General features: G+C 45.7%; 2 long non-coding RNA genes across 2 annotated transcripts; both read left to right on the forward strand.

Moving 5' to 3' along the window:
- Positions 1-630: 630 nt before the first annotated feature.
- On the forward strand, positions 631-4,708 carry Gm40930. Its single transcript, XR_873338.2, has 3 exons — positions 631-701; positions 1,313-1,406; positions 3,520-4,708. It is a non-coding gene; the product is annotated as a predicted gene, 40930 (long non-coding RNA).
- A 752-nt stretch (positions 4,709-5,460) lies between these two features.
- Positions 5,461-7,040, forward strand: Gm47792. Its single transcript, XR_003950561.1, has 2 exons — positions 5,461-5,776; positions 6,346-7,040. It is a non-coding gene; the product is annotated as a predicted gene, 47792 (long non-coding RNA).
- The last annotated feature ends 6,044 nt before the right edge of the window (positions 7,041-13,084 follow it).

Consider the following 13,084-nt stretch of genomic DNA (forward strand, 5'->3'; position numbering starts at 1 on the left):
TGAAAACAAGCAAACATTACTAAAAAGAAACTAAAGAATGCAGAAATAGACATTCATTTTCATGAATCGTATGACAGTTCTGTTAAGCTAGGAACACTATCTAAAATGGTCTATGGGTTGGACGCTGTCTCCATCAACCCCCCCCCTCCTGCCCCCCCCCCCCAGTGGCTTTTGTTTTTCAGAAACATAAAATCCGTCCTAAAATTTATATAGACTCTCAAGAGGCCATGTGTAGAGATGACATTCATTCTTATCCTATTAAGGCGTGCCTCTGTATATTCAATTGTTAATTGCTGATCTGGCAATGAAAAGCTGGCAGAATACCTGATATTCTCTCCTCTCAGAAACCCATTACCAGCTTTCTATATGTGAATGTTTGTCCTTCCTCACCTGCCCAAAAGATGATTCTCTGAGATTATCACGTTAAAAAGCAAGCTGTCATGAAAGTTACCAAGTAGCCCTCATTCCAGCCGAAGGGTAACCCAAAGAGATGGACTGGGAGCTCTCCTGCTAATGATTGATTCAGACTGGATGGTGGCTTTTTATAGAATAAAGGCTAACGGCTAATAGCTGGAAGGGGAAGGAAGTGGAAGGCGGGACTTCCTGGCAGGGAGAACAGAACTCTGAGAAGAAGAAGAAGAAAGAGGAAGGGCTTTCACCAGGAGACATAAGAGGAGACAAATGTGACTCTGGGTCTGAAGGTACAACTAGTCACGAGGCTGGATGGGACAACGTGGTCAGGTTAACTTAAATAAGCTAGTTGAGAGTCGGCCCAGGAAAGGCCTAAGCTTTGAAATATTAAAAGCTCAAATATCTTTATTTTTATGGCTGATGGGTCACCAGGGTCTTAGAACAGCAGTGACTAACAAAAGGATCTTGAAAAAAGGAGAACCAACTTAGAGGTTTCAAACTTTCTCCTTCAAAGGTTTGTCACAGTTCTGTAACCAGACCATCATGGTGCTGGCTCCAGACATAAAGACCCGACAATAAAACAGACCAGAGCCAGAAATAAACCCTTGTCGGATAGTTTTCGGCAAAGTGTTAAGACCATTCAATAGCAAAAGGACAATAACGGGCTTTAGAACAATTAAATATACACATAAGAATGAAGTTGGACCCTTGACATCATATGTAAAAGTTAACTCAAGACGAGTGGTGGTGGCCTGTACCTTTAATCCCACAGCACTTGGGAGGCAGAGGCAGGCAGATCTTTGTGGGTTTAAGGCCAACCTGCTCTACAGAGTGAGTTCCAGAACAGCCAGGGCTATACAGAGAAACCTTGTCTCTTAAAAAAAAAAAATTTAACTCAAAGCAGGTCAAAGCTCCACTTGTAAGAATTGTAAAACAACAACTTGCAGAAGAAAAGAAGACATCTTCTAAACCTTGACTTGAAGTTGATTTCTTAGGTACGTCACCAAAACATAGCCAAGGGAAGGGGCGGGGGGGGGGGGGGGGGACAGATACACAAATTGAACTTAATAAAAGTGAAGAATTGTTCCGCCACAGAGAACACAATAGACAGATGCACGGAATGGCAAAAAAATGCTTTCCTAGCTCTGCTGCTTGAGGCCTGAGTTAGTCACAGCTGTGCACCACCACACTTGGCCACTTCGGTTTTCTATAAACCTTTTATGCATAGCCTGTAGGTATTTTTATACAGTTTTCCCCGGTGTGCTTACACCTGGACTACAACAGATAGCCTGAGGCTAAGTGTGAAAGTTTCTACACCAAGTGGATGCTCAAAGGGGGTTTGTAGGGGGGACTTTAGAGAATTTTGGATTTTTAATGTTTAGATTAGATATTAGGATATTAGGTAACTTGCTAGGATATGGTGACAGCAACAGTAACTTTGCCCTTTTGATTCAGCCTGGGACACCAGCCCATGGGATAATGCCACCCACATTTATGATGGAGCTTCCCACCTCATTTGACTTAGTCACTTAGGACTCCCTCAGAGATCTGCTGGCAGGCTTGGTTCCAGGTGACTCTGGATCCCAGGAAGCTGACAGTCAAAACCATCACAGGTGTTTAAGGAGAATCAGCCCACCCCTCTCTCCAAAAGTGCGAGCGCTCCCTCACGGTTTATCAAGCTGCCTTAACCCAAGTTTCAACTCCAGCTGATTTTTCAGCCCTTCTGGAATTTATCTCCTCTCTGACAACTTTCTGTCAATGCATGCCCTCTGGTCCAACCAAGGTTTTGTTTCCTGGGTCTCTCCTGCAGATATTCACCTGGAATGCCCTCTTCTAGTCTGCATGACTTCTTTCTGCCTTCTTTCAAGTCCTGACATACGCCCCACCTTCTTCACACAGATTATAACAATTACATTAACCTACATCTCCCACAGTTGTCTGTCATCTTCTGATCACCAGCGTTTAACCCTTTCCTCGGTGGCCTGACATCACTGGCCTCCTTATACCTGCAGAGCTCTGGATTAGATACTCAATGAGACCCAGTGCTCTCCGGGTGACTCACCCTGGACCAGCAGACAGTCGGGTTCATAAGGATGAGACCATGCATGTTTCCCCAGGCCTCTGCACAAAACAGGTGCCAGGGTGGATTAAAAGGCTTCACTGGTTTTCACTGCCAACTTAGCATCCTGACAGGTATAACAGTGAAAGGGTTTTAAGGGCTTGGAATTTGAACAAAATATCTAGAGGCTGAGTCAGGCACGGTGGTGCACACCTGTAATCCCAGCTCTGGGCAGGATGGGGCAGGAGACTGATAGCCACAACCACAAGCGAGAGCCATGCGCTCTCTCTAAATTAATTAAGTTGATTAGGGCATTTGAAAGTTTGAACATGGGCATTTATGTGAGCAAAATTCTTCCTAGAACCCATCCCTCCACTGTTCTCTCTCTCTCTCTCTCTCTCTCTCTCTCTCTCTCTCACACACACACACACACACACACACACATGCGTGCACACATGAACATGCACATGCACTTCTGAGTTTGTCGTTCATGGCTTGAACTTCTATAGACAGCATGATAGTAGTTTTAGCAAAAGAAGGAAGTTTGTGGGCAGACAAGATAGTCTGTGGGGTTCTCCATCTACCATCTTAACAATAATGCCTAATGTTATTGCCAACCCCAGCCTCACACAGCCAGCTCAGAGGGCAACTGCACAACTCAAAGCCACTCCCAGCCCAGAGTCAGCCCACGCCTGCTGTAGCCCATTCTGAACATTCCGTTGGCTCTGACTTCCCCTCCCAGTACCTCCCAGGCCATACAGTAAACAGAGTCTGAGTAAACATAATTACGTGTGATTTAAGATTTTTTTTTTCTTTTCAAAAGAAGCCACCTCATGAAAATTTCATAGAAAGGAAACCGAAAATCAAGAGCAGGATGTAAAGATGTGAAGATTCATAGACGCAAATGTGTTAACTGGGAACTCCCTAAAGGCTTTAAACTGTCTCTAGTTATATATTCTACCTATTGCCAAAACTGAGCCTAACACACTTTCTGGTTTGTTTTTTTGTTTGCTTGTTTGTTTGTTTGTTTGTTTGTTTGTTTTTAGCAGATCCCCTGTTTGAGGGACCAAAGGAAGCAGTGTCCGACCCACATCTCTTCTGGACACACTTGGGGAATATGCCTCCCCTCTCCAGCCCACCTCAAAGCAAGCTAATATCAGATCAATCCTGAAGGGTTTGGCAACAACAAAAGGTGTTGACGCCCCCCAATGAAAGGGCTACTTAGTCCAGGCTGAGCCCACTGGACTCTGTTTGTCCCCATGCCATGCCAGGGGAGGCCATTCAAGCAAACCCTTTCTATGTCCCCAGCAAAAGGGGAGGGAAAGCCCAGGAGGAAAAGGCCCCTGTTTAGACATCCACAATCCTTCATCCCAAAGGAAACTATTTCAGGGCAGAGCATTCAGAGGAGCCTTTTATAAAGCAGGAGATGCTGAAATTCCTCCTTTCTATGTTTGTTGCCGCAGAGGCTGGCCTCTGGCTCAAACTCCTTGGGCCGTTTGTGTTAACAGTAGTGGTTGGGTACCTCTCTCAGAGAGTGTGGCGACTGGTGGTCAGCAGTGGCCGGAAACTCAAAGGGGGAGCTGAAGCTGTTTCTTACAGCTCAGCGATCTGTTCATCTTCCAGCAGCTAAGAGGGGAAGGAACAAGCTAGAATTTTTATTTCTTAAAGATTTATTTTATTTCCTAAAGATCAGGAAACTTTTCAACCATGCAGATTCCTTATTGGTCAAACAATGTCCTTTTTTTTTTTTTTAAGGTGTGGTCATAATTTCATTTTCATTTCTCTTGGTGGAGAAAACATGCAATGTCAGAGGGCTGTCATAAGTTACCTAACTTTTATCATAAATATGCATGACCTCTTAACAGCACCCCCAGACTCATTCGGAAAATGTAGGCAGCCAGTGTTGTCCATTCACCGCCCTCCCTGAAATGTCCTGCCCAGGCCTTGTTCTGTTCCCTCTGTTCTCCCTAGTGACTGAGTATTATGGACTGCCCAAGATCCTGAGCCCACACATCCCACCCAGCCCAGTTCTCAGTGCAGGCAGGGGAATCCGGGGAAGTGGGGGAGCCAGCACAATAGCTCCCCTGCCAACCATATTCCCTACCTCTTTCCAAGCAACAGACACAAGAACAAAAGACTCGAAAGCAACAGGAGCTCCTTCCTTGGAGGTTCAAAGGACCCTTTCCCAGAGGTTGCATATCAGATAGCCTGCATATCGGATATCTCCATTATGATTCATAACAGTGGCAAAATTATAGTGATGAAGTAACAACAAAAATAATTTTATGGTTAGGGGCAGGAGATGTCACTGCAACATGAGGAAGTGTATCAAAGAGTCACAGCATTGGGAAGGTTGAGAACCACTGCTCTAGAGGGACAGGGGTTGGAGAAGTTGAGCAGCTACCACTATATCCATACACCCGCCACTGGAGCAATGGCTATCCTTAGGAGGGCCAATAATTTCTTTCCTTGCTATTGCCAGAAACGTCTCAGAAAAGAAGCAGTTAACTGAAACCCAAGGCTCCTGTTTATAAACCAAGGAGTCCCTTATACTTCTTATCATTTTTTCTGTTCACTTATTTACTATATGTTGGAGTTATAGCATCATCTATTGAAAAAAATAGTTAGTGTCTCTAGCTGCATATGAATCAGAAAATGGCCTAGTCAGCCATCAGTGGAAAGGGAGGCCCATTGGTCGTGCAGACTTTATATGCCTCAGTACGGGGAACGACAGGGCCAAGAAGTGGGAGTGGGTGGGTGGGGGAACGTGTGGGGGACTTTTGGGATAGCATTGGAAATGTAAATGAAATAAATACCCAATTAAAAAAGAAGAAGAAGAAACAAAAAAAAAAAAAAAAAAAAAAAAAAAAAAGCTTGAACACTCCCAGAACATGAAGGAAAAAAAAAAAAAAGAAAAGAAATCCTTTTTTTCTAGAGCTGAGCGATCTTTTTTTTTTGTTTTTTGTTTTCTGGGCTTTTGTTTTGTTTTGTTGACATCCACCACACCAAAAGTTAGCTGTCCAGAAGGAAGGCTTGCCAGACTTCAAAAGACAATCAACGAGTGAATGAGAAACAAAATGACCTGGTCATGCTGAAATAAGGACACCGGGGCCTCTTTGGACAAATTTCGTGTGGAGGCTGGACACGTGGGGGCCACACCCACATGCCGCCTTTTACCCAGGCGAGTCTCAAAGCACTTGTCCAGCCAGGCTGATTGATAGCTCTGCAGTGGCCCTGTTTACCACCAGAGTGAGGCACAGCAGCTGGCTGACAACCCTTCGATTGACCCTGGTCAGCACTTTCAAGGTAGGAAGCTCAGAAGAACAGTGTCCACTTAAAGCCACAACAAAGGCAGTGAGGGGATGCCCTTTCTTTGTGAATGGGCCGGCAGGCTGGCTTCTCTAAACACACATACACCAGTGAGGGAAGTGGGTGTGAATGGAGGCGAAATTGCTCTGGGGCAATTCTAGCTTGGCCCTTTGTCACCCTGGGAAGACAGTTGGATACTCAGGCCCAGTGTGACTTGGACACGGACCTAATGTTAGATGTTACATAAAGTCCCTGCAACCTGCTCGTCTGGTTCAGCAACAGCTTCAGTAGTCTTGAAGATGTCCCTTGGTTGTCCTCTTCCAGGAGAAAATCTGTGTGTTTATTTCTCTAACCTTCCCATTCTGTATAGTTAATATAATTCATATGTCCTAAATTCCCCACGTCTCAGCATACCCAGAGCTCGATCCCAAGCCCCATGCTCAAATGCCCACTCACTAGAGTCCTGGTAAGTGTTCCCCAACGCCCCTGGGAGTTACTGAGGTGGGGCCTGTGAAGTTAGGTCACTGGGGATGTCTTTGAAGATCACTTCTTTTTGTATTCCTTAGCTTCTCAGCTGCCTCGAGGCAAATAGCTTCCTCCAACGTGCTCCCTGCTCCCGTGCTTCCGTCAGGGTGTACTTCCTTAACACACAGTGGGACGAACTGGCAAGCTGGCCGTGGACTGTGAGTCAAAAGAAACCTTCCCTCCTTTTAAGTGGGATCAGCTCCTGGTGCCCTCCTCCACGTCACTCCTGAAAGGAAGAAAACAGAGCTGAAGTGGACTTCACAATGGAGCTGACACACATTCGGCCAAGCAAAGTTGGGAGTAGCAGAATCCCATGTTGACTTGATTGTTTTCGTCTTCTTTTTTTTAAAGTGTGGTGTGTGTGTGTGTGTGTGTGTGTGTGTGTGTGTGTGTGTGTGATATGAACATGTGTGTTGTGGTGGTTTAAATATGCTTGGCCCATAGGGAGTGGCACTATTAGGAGGCATGGCCTTGTTGGAGGAAGTGTGTCACTGTGGGGGTGGGATTTGGAGGTCTCCTCCTAGGCTCAGGCTCCACCCATTGCAGAAGGGAGCTTCCTCCTAGTTGCCTGAGGATGCCAGTATCTCCTGGTTGCCTTCAAATCAAAATGCAGAACTCTGCTCCCTCTCCAGCACCATGTCTGCCTGCATGCTGCCAGTGCTTTCTGCTGTGATGATAACGGACTAAACCTTTTCAACCATAAGCCACCTCCAATTAAATATTTGCCTTTAGAAGAGTTGCTGTGGTCATGGTGTCTTAATGGAAAGACATGTGCAAACAGTTCAGGGGAAGTTATCTTGTCTGTTGAGAGTTATCTCTTACTTTCCCTCCCTTTCTTCCCTTCTTTCTCCCTTTTCCTCCCTCCCTTTCTCTGTATCTCTATCTCCTTTATTCTCCTGAGACAGAGTCTTTAACTGAACTCAAAGCTAGGCTGACAGCTATCCAGTCGCAGTGATCCACCTGCCTCTGACCCCCCCACAGCACTGAGCTTTCGACCAAAGCTGTGGGCTCTGAGGGTTTAGACTCAGTTCCTCCAGCTTCTTCACTAAGCACACTTCTCCACCGAACAAGCTCCCCAGCTCCTTGGTTCTTCTGATGTACAAATTCTGCTTCTTTGTCCACCTTCCTGGCCCCTACAGCAACCCTGAGCCTCATGCTTTTCCCTTGACTGGCTTATTGGAAATACAAGAACACTTACCTAAGTAGGGCTGTATCTATGGGGGTAAGCTCACATTTCATGAAATCTAAAGTTTTGGGTTTTGTTACCTTTATTGTTGGTTTGTTTTTAAGAGACACACTCTAACTCTATCCCAAGTTGGCCAAAAACCCACTACGTAGCCCAAGCTGGGCTCAAACTCACAGAGATCCTTCTGTCTCAAAGTAGGAATGCTGGGATGACAGGCATGAGCCACAAAGTCCAATGTAAGACCCAACATTTACACACTGTTAAAATGCAAAGAACATATAAAATTAGAAATGCAAGAGGCTAGACAGTGGTTAAGAGTTTGTGCAATTCTTGCAGAGGACCTGAGTTCAGTTCTCAGCAACCATGTTGGACAGCTCACAATCACTCAGAGCTCCAACTTCAGGGGATTCGTCCCCACTGGTAACTGCACTCACACACACACACACATGCACGCACACACGCACACAAACACACACACACTTTTCAAATCTTATCTTCCTCTGGCATCCAGTAAGACTGTGTCTGAACCTATGGATGTGTATGAACCATCTGATGAGGAACCAAGCAAAATGATCAGAAAGCAAAGCTGAGATCCAGGACAACTCCCACTATAGAGTCAAGAGGAGTGGACCTCTGAGTATCTTTCTTCCATATTTTGCTTCCTCCCTCCTTCCTAAATGCTGCATGGGTTGATTCAGGTGTTGAGTCATTACTGGAGGTTGCTATCCTGAGAAAACAACCATGAGTGTACATTTAGGTCCTGATTTGTAAATGAGCCTCAACCTGCTAGGTACTCTTGCACTCACCTATAATCTCAGCACTCAAGAAGTAGGGGTTGGAGGAGCCTGTGTTGGAGGATAACCTGAGCTACACAATGAGTTCTGGGCCAGCCTGGGCTACATAGCAAGAACTTTAAAAAGACAGAATCCAGACCTGGCAAGAGGAGGCAGCCCAGTGAAGACAGTACATGGTACCAGAAGTGAGCGCCATTCATAAAATTTTTTAACCCAAGACTCCTAGACTTTTGCAACCTTAAGTTACAGCTCATTGCTCTGGGAGAACTCAGGGGAAAAGAACACCGTAGGCCATGAAGTCTGAGTTCGAACTGAGACTGGGGGTACAGCAAATGTGGAGACTTTCTTGAGCACCACTGTCTGCAAACTGACTGCAAAACTGAGGGCCCCAGGTCTCCTCTTGAGACTTGTGCTGTTGTGTGAGTACTCACATTCCCTCCCAAGTCACCAAAGTGTGGACTCCAACCTCACACAGCCCTCCACTGCCTCCCGGATCTGTCTTCTACCCCCATCCAATTGCAAACCACAGTTTTACATGCAGATGAGGAAGCAGGTTTTAATGAGCAGTTTTCAAAAGGGGGTCATTTTGAGACACATCTCAGGCAGACCTGAAAGGAGCAGGAGAGAAAAAGAGAGGGAGCCCACCTTTTATGGGTAGTTTGTCCCTGTGATGCCATGACTGCCAGATAGACATGAAAGAAAGAGAGCAAGAAGGAAAGAAAGGCAGAGAAAGGAGGAAGGGAGAGAAGGAGAAAGGAAAGAAAGAGGGACGGGCAAAGGACTCGAAACCTAAAATAAGTCAATGCCACTCGTGAGAGGAAGGGCCCACAGTTTCTCTCAAAGAAAGATAGCATCTCTGTTTTGGATTAAAAGTATTTTTTTGCTGGCACAAATAGGTATGATAGTACCTGGAACTCAAGCTTTGCATGTCTATGTGCATGCATGAGTGCGTCTGGGCATTCGTGTGTACATGTGTATGTGTTTATCATATTTTTTTTCAGACAAAGTCTTTTTAATCCAGGCTAATCTGACTCCCTGTGTAGCCCAGAATCACCTTGACTTTTTGATCTTCATGCCTCCACATTCCTCGTGCTGAGATTAGAGGTGTGCACACACACACACACACACACACACACACACCACTGAGCACCACTGTCTGCAAACTGACTGCAGAACTGAGGGCCCCAGGTCTCCTCTTGGTACTTGTGCTGTTGTGTGAGTACCATGGCCCCATGCATGCCAGGCAGGCACTCTGAACTTCATCCTAGCCCACTATAATGATTAACACAAGCTCACTTTGCATCTTCATTGACTGCATATACCACACTTTGCTGTGACTCCTGCCGAGCCACGTGAATAGGCTCTGGGAAGACCAGCCAGGCAAAAGAAGATGCCCAGAGCAGGTTTGATCATTGCTCCTGTTTTCAGAATACACTAAACAGGTTTGCCAAATCATGTCCTGCCCCCCAAGTTCTACCAGCGTTTTGTGCCTGCCTCTTACATCATAAAGAAAATCCAGTCTTGAGACCCGGATGCAGCCTCCCTCAGAGTGAACCCTCCCTTCCACATCTTCTTGCGTCTCATAGTCTCCTTTCCAGCTTCCTCTCTGCTCCCAAAGAGCCCGCTGCCATATGGGATTGTATCTTTCCTTTCCCACAGCCGGGGACAAGTGTAAACCTATCCCCATCCCCTCTGATCGACTGTATTCTCCAGTGATTTGGTTCTGTTCTCAGGCTTCTTCCAGAACACTCTCCAGCTCACCCTCCCTCTTCAAATCATACAATTCCTTGCAGAAGGACGCCTCTTAGGGTGTTTAATAAACACCACAGGGCATGACCCTGTCCTGAGGCCCCTCGTGACTGAGATTGTACAAATCTGATTTCATGGGCTCGTATTAGGCCGAGCCATACAAAATTGCTGTTATTCAACCATGTTGACATCCAACGAGAATGACAACCCTGTGAGCTTCAATCTAATAAAGGAGGCTGAAATTCAGATATTAAAAACATATGACTTGACATCCCACCTACTCTTTCTTCCCAAATGGTGGGTATAAATTTGGAAAGGGGGGTGGGGAAAGAAAGCAGTGTGTATCATGTTCTACGGAATATAGCACTCTGCTCTTCGGGGGTTAATTCTGCCCAAACGGGATGCTTATAATGGCTAGAGATGGTTTTTGCTCGTCACGGTCAGATGGAAGATGCTACTGGGGGTGGGGGTGGTGAGGTGGAGCAGGGATACAGAACAGCACTGCTCAAGAACCTACAATGTGCAGGGCATCAACCACAGTGGGCATTGTGTCCCATATGCCAGCAGTGTGCCTCCAGCATCCTTTACCTACATATTTGTTACTAGCAGTGTTATACATTTCAGACTAAAGGATGCTTTAGAATATTCGTGCATTATGGAGATATCATGGGGCTAGGGCTCAAGTCTAAACATGAAACACATTAATGCTTCATATACACAGCCTGAAGGTAATTTTTACATTATTTTTGGCATGCCTACATTCTAACTGCAGCCTGTCACATAAGGTCGGGCACGGAATTTTCCACTTGTGGAGTCATGTCAGCTCTTAAAAAGCTTTCAGATTTTGAAGTGTTTCAGATTTATTTTCCAGGGGCTGGAAAGGCAGCTCAGTTGGCAGAATGCTCGCCTAGCACACCCAGTGCTCTGGGTTCACTCTTCAGCACTGCATAGTGGTACCTGCCTGTACCGCTATAGCAGTACTCAGCCCCCACCAAGGATAGAGATGGGAGGGTCAGAGGCTCAAGGCTAGCCTTAGCTACATAATGTGTTTGAGGCCAAGATGAGTTATATGAGATTCTGTCTTGAAAAAGAAAGAAAGTTTTTTTTTTTAAATCCAGATTTTTCAGTTTTCAAATTAGAGATACTTCAACTTGCCAAAAGGAAATACCCTAGTTTCCAGTGTTTTCTGGGGACCCAGACCCTTAGACATATAGTTGAGAAGTAACATCAAAGAGGCAGCTCTGGCAACTGTTACAGCAGCCGTTCTTAACCTTTCTACGCTTTCACCTTCTATTTATTTTATTTTATTTTATTTTATTTTATTTATTTACTCTTATTTTTCGAGACAGGTTTCTCTGTGTAGTCCTGACTGTCCTGGAACTCATTTTGTAGACCAGGCTGGCCTCGAACTCAGAAATCTGCCTGCCTCTGCCTCCCAAGTGCTGGGATTAAAGGCGTGCATCACACACCCGGCTTTTTAAAAAAATGTGTAGCCCAGGCTGGCCTTGAACTTGTGATCCTCCTGCCTCTGCCTCCTTCAGCAAATCCTACTGGTGTGTGCCACCACAACCGGCGCTTTGACCTTCTAATACAGTCACCCATGTGGTGGTGACCCCCAACATAAAATAATTTTTGCTGTTCCTTCATAACTGCAATTTTGCTATAGTTCTATGTTGTCAAAATTTTTAATCCCAATTCAGGGTTTCTAGCCTTGATCATTTAGTTTCCAGATGAAAGACACACAACTTTTATTATTTACAATAAGCCTTAAATAGCACAAGAGAGGGCCAGTTATCTACCCTCTATGCTACTAAAATCTACTTTCCTATGCATAACCAAGTTATTACTTTACTATATTTCATCTGAGCTGCTCTTAACCCCAACTGGCCAGTCCTCTGTGCTACGTTTTCATGAGTCAACTAGCCATGATGGCTTCTGTTCCAATAGGAAGAGAGGAAGCTACCATGAAGGAAGACAGACCATAAGCACATGGCCAGGAGAAACAGCAAGTATCTGGGGTATACTGCTGGGGAGGCGGCCAGGCCAACATCTAGAAGAGTAGTTTAGGGGTTATCTCTCAGTAATTGTAAAAGCCAAATAAAATAACCTTAGTCTAAGTCTCATTTATTTGTAAGCTAGTCAGAGCTAAGCATAAATTGGTTGTACTACAGTTATGAATCACAATGTAAAAATCTGTGTTTTCCGATGGTCTTAGGTGACCCCCGTGAAAGGGTTGTTCTGCCCCTAAGGGGTCATGACTCACATGTTGAGACCCACTGCTTTAGAGGGTAGACTGCCCCCCTCCTCTGCTCCAAGGCATCAACATAGGAGCATCTGACTCCAGGCTTCCTCTTGCTCGTCCCTGGACCAGGCTCCTCTCTGGGTGCTTCTGTAGGTCCCCATCATAGCTATCATAATGAACATCTTTTGACCATCCACAATTCTCTGAGTCAGAGCCTGGGTTTGGTTTCTACCCTTGGAAGGTCTTCAGAAGAGAGAGAAGGGTACCGGACCCCTTCTTGCCTGCTTGGCCCGGCAGCCTTGTAAGCCCCTCCTTGGCTGCTAGAACCTCAAAAACCACAAGATGCAGCACTCCTTCCCACAGGCAGAGAAAGGCAGTTTCCTGTAAGGAATCTTGTGTCACTCCAGGAGATGGGGAAGGGAATTTGAGGTGCTCCGTAGCACCACCACTACCACCCCTCACCCCTAGTCACCATAGAAAATCACCTACTCAGAGAAATGGAAGGAATGTTGGTGATCATCTATACAGGGCCACGAGGGAACATCTAAAAACAACAGTCCAGATCCTGTGCTGCAAAGGACTCCTAGTGGAAGAGACATCCTCTTAGGAACCCATCCTCAGCATCAGACAGACTTGAGCGTCAGTGACATCTTCCTGTTATCCCAGCACCTCCAGGTCCAGCTGCAACTGAACACTGCACAATAAAATGGAGAGGGTGCACATTTCTAGGGGGTGGGAGGAGGACATATGATCCTGTTCCAACTCAGCCTGTTCTCTGCTCTTCGGAACTTAAAACCTGTCTGACATTC

Source organism: Mus musculus, chromosome 13 (assembly GCF_000001635.26).
Source record: "Mus musculus strain C57BL/6J chromosome 13, GRCm38.p6 C57BL/6J".
NCBI lineage: Eukaryota > Metazoa > Chordata > Mammalia > Rodentia > Muridae > Mus > Mus musculus.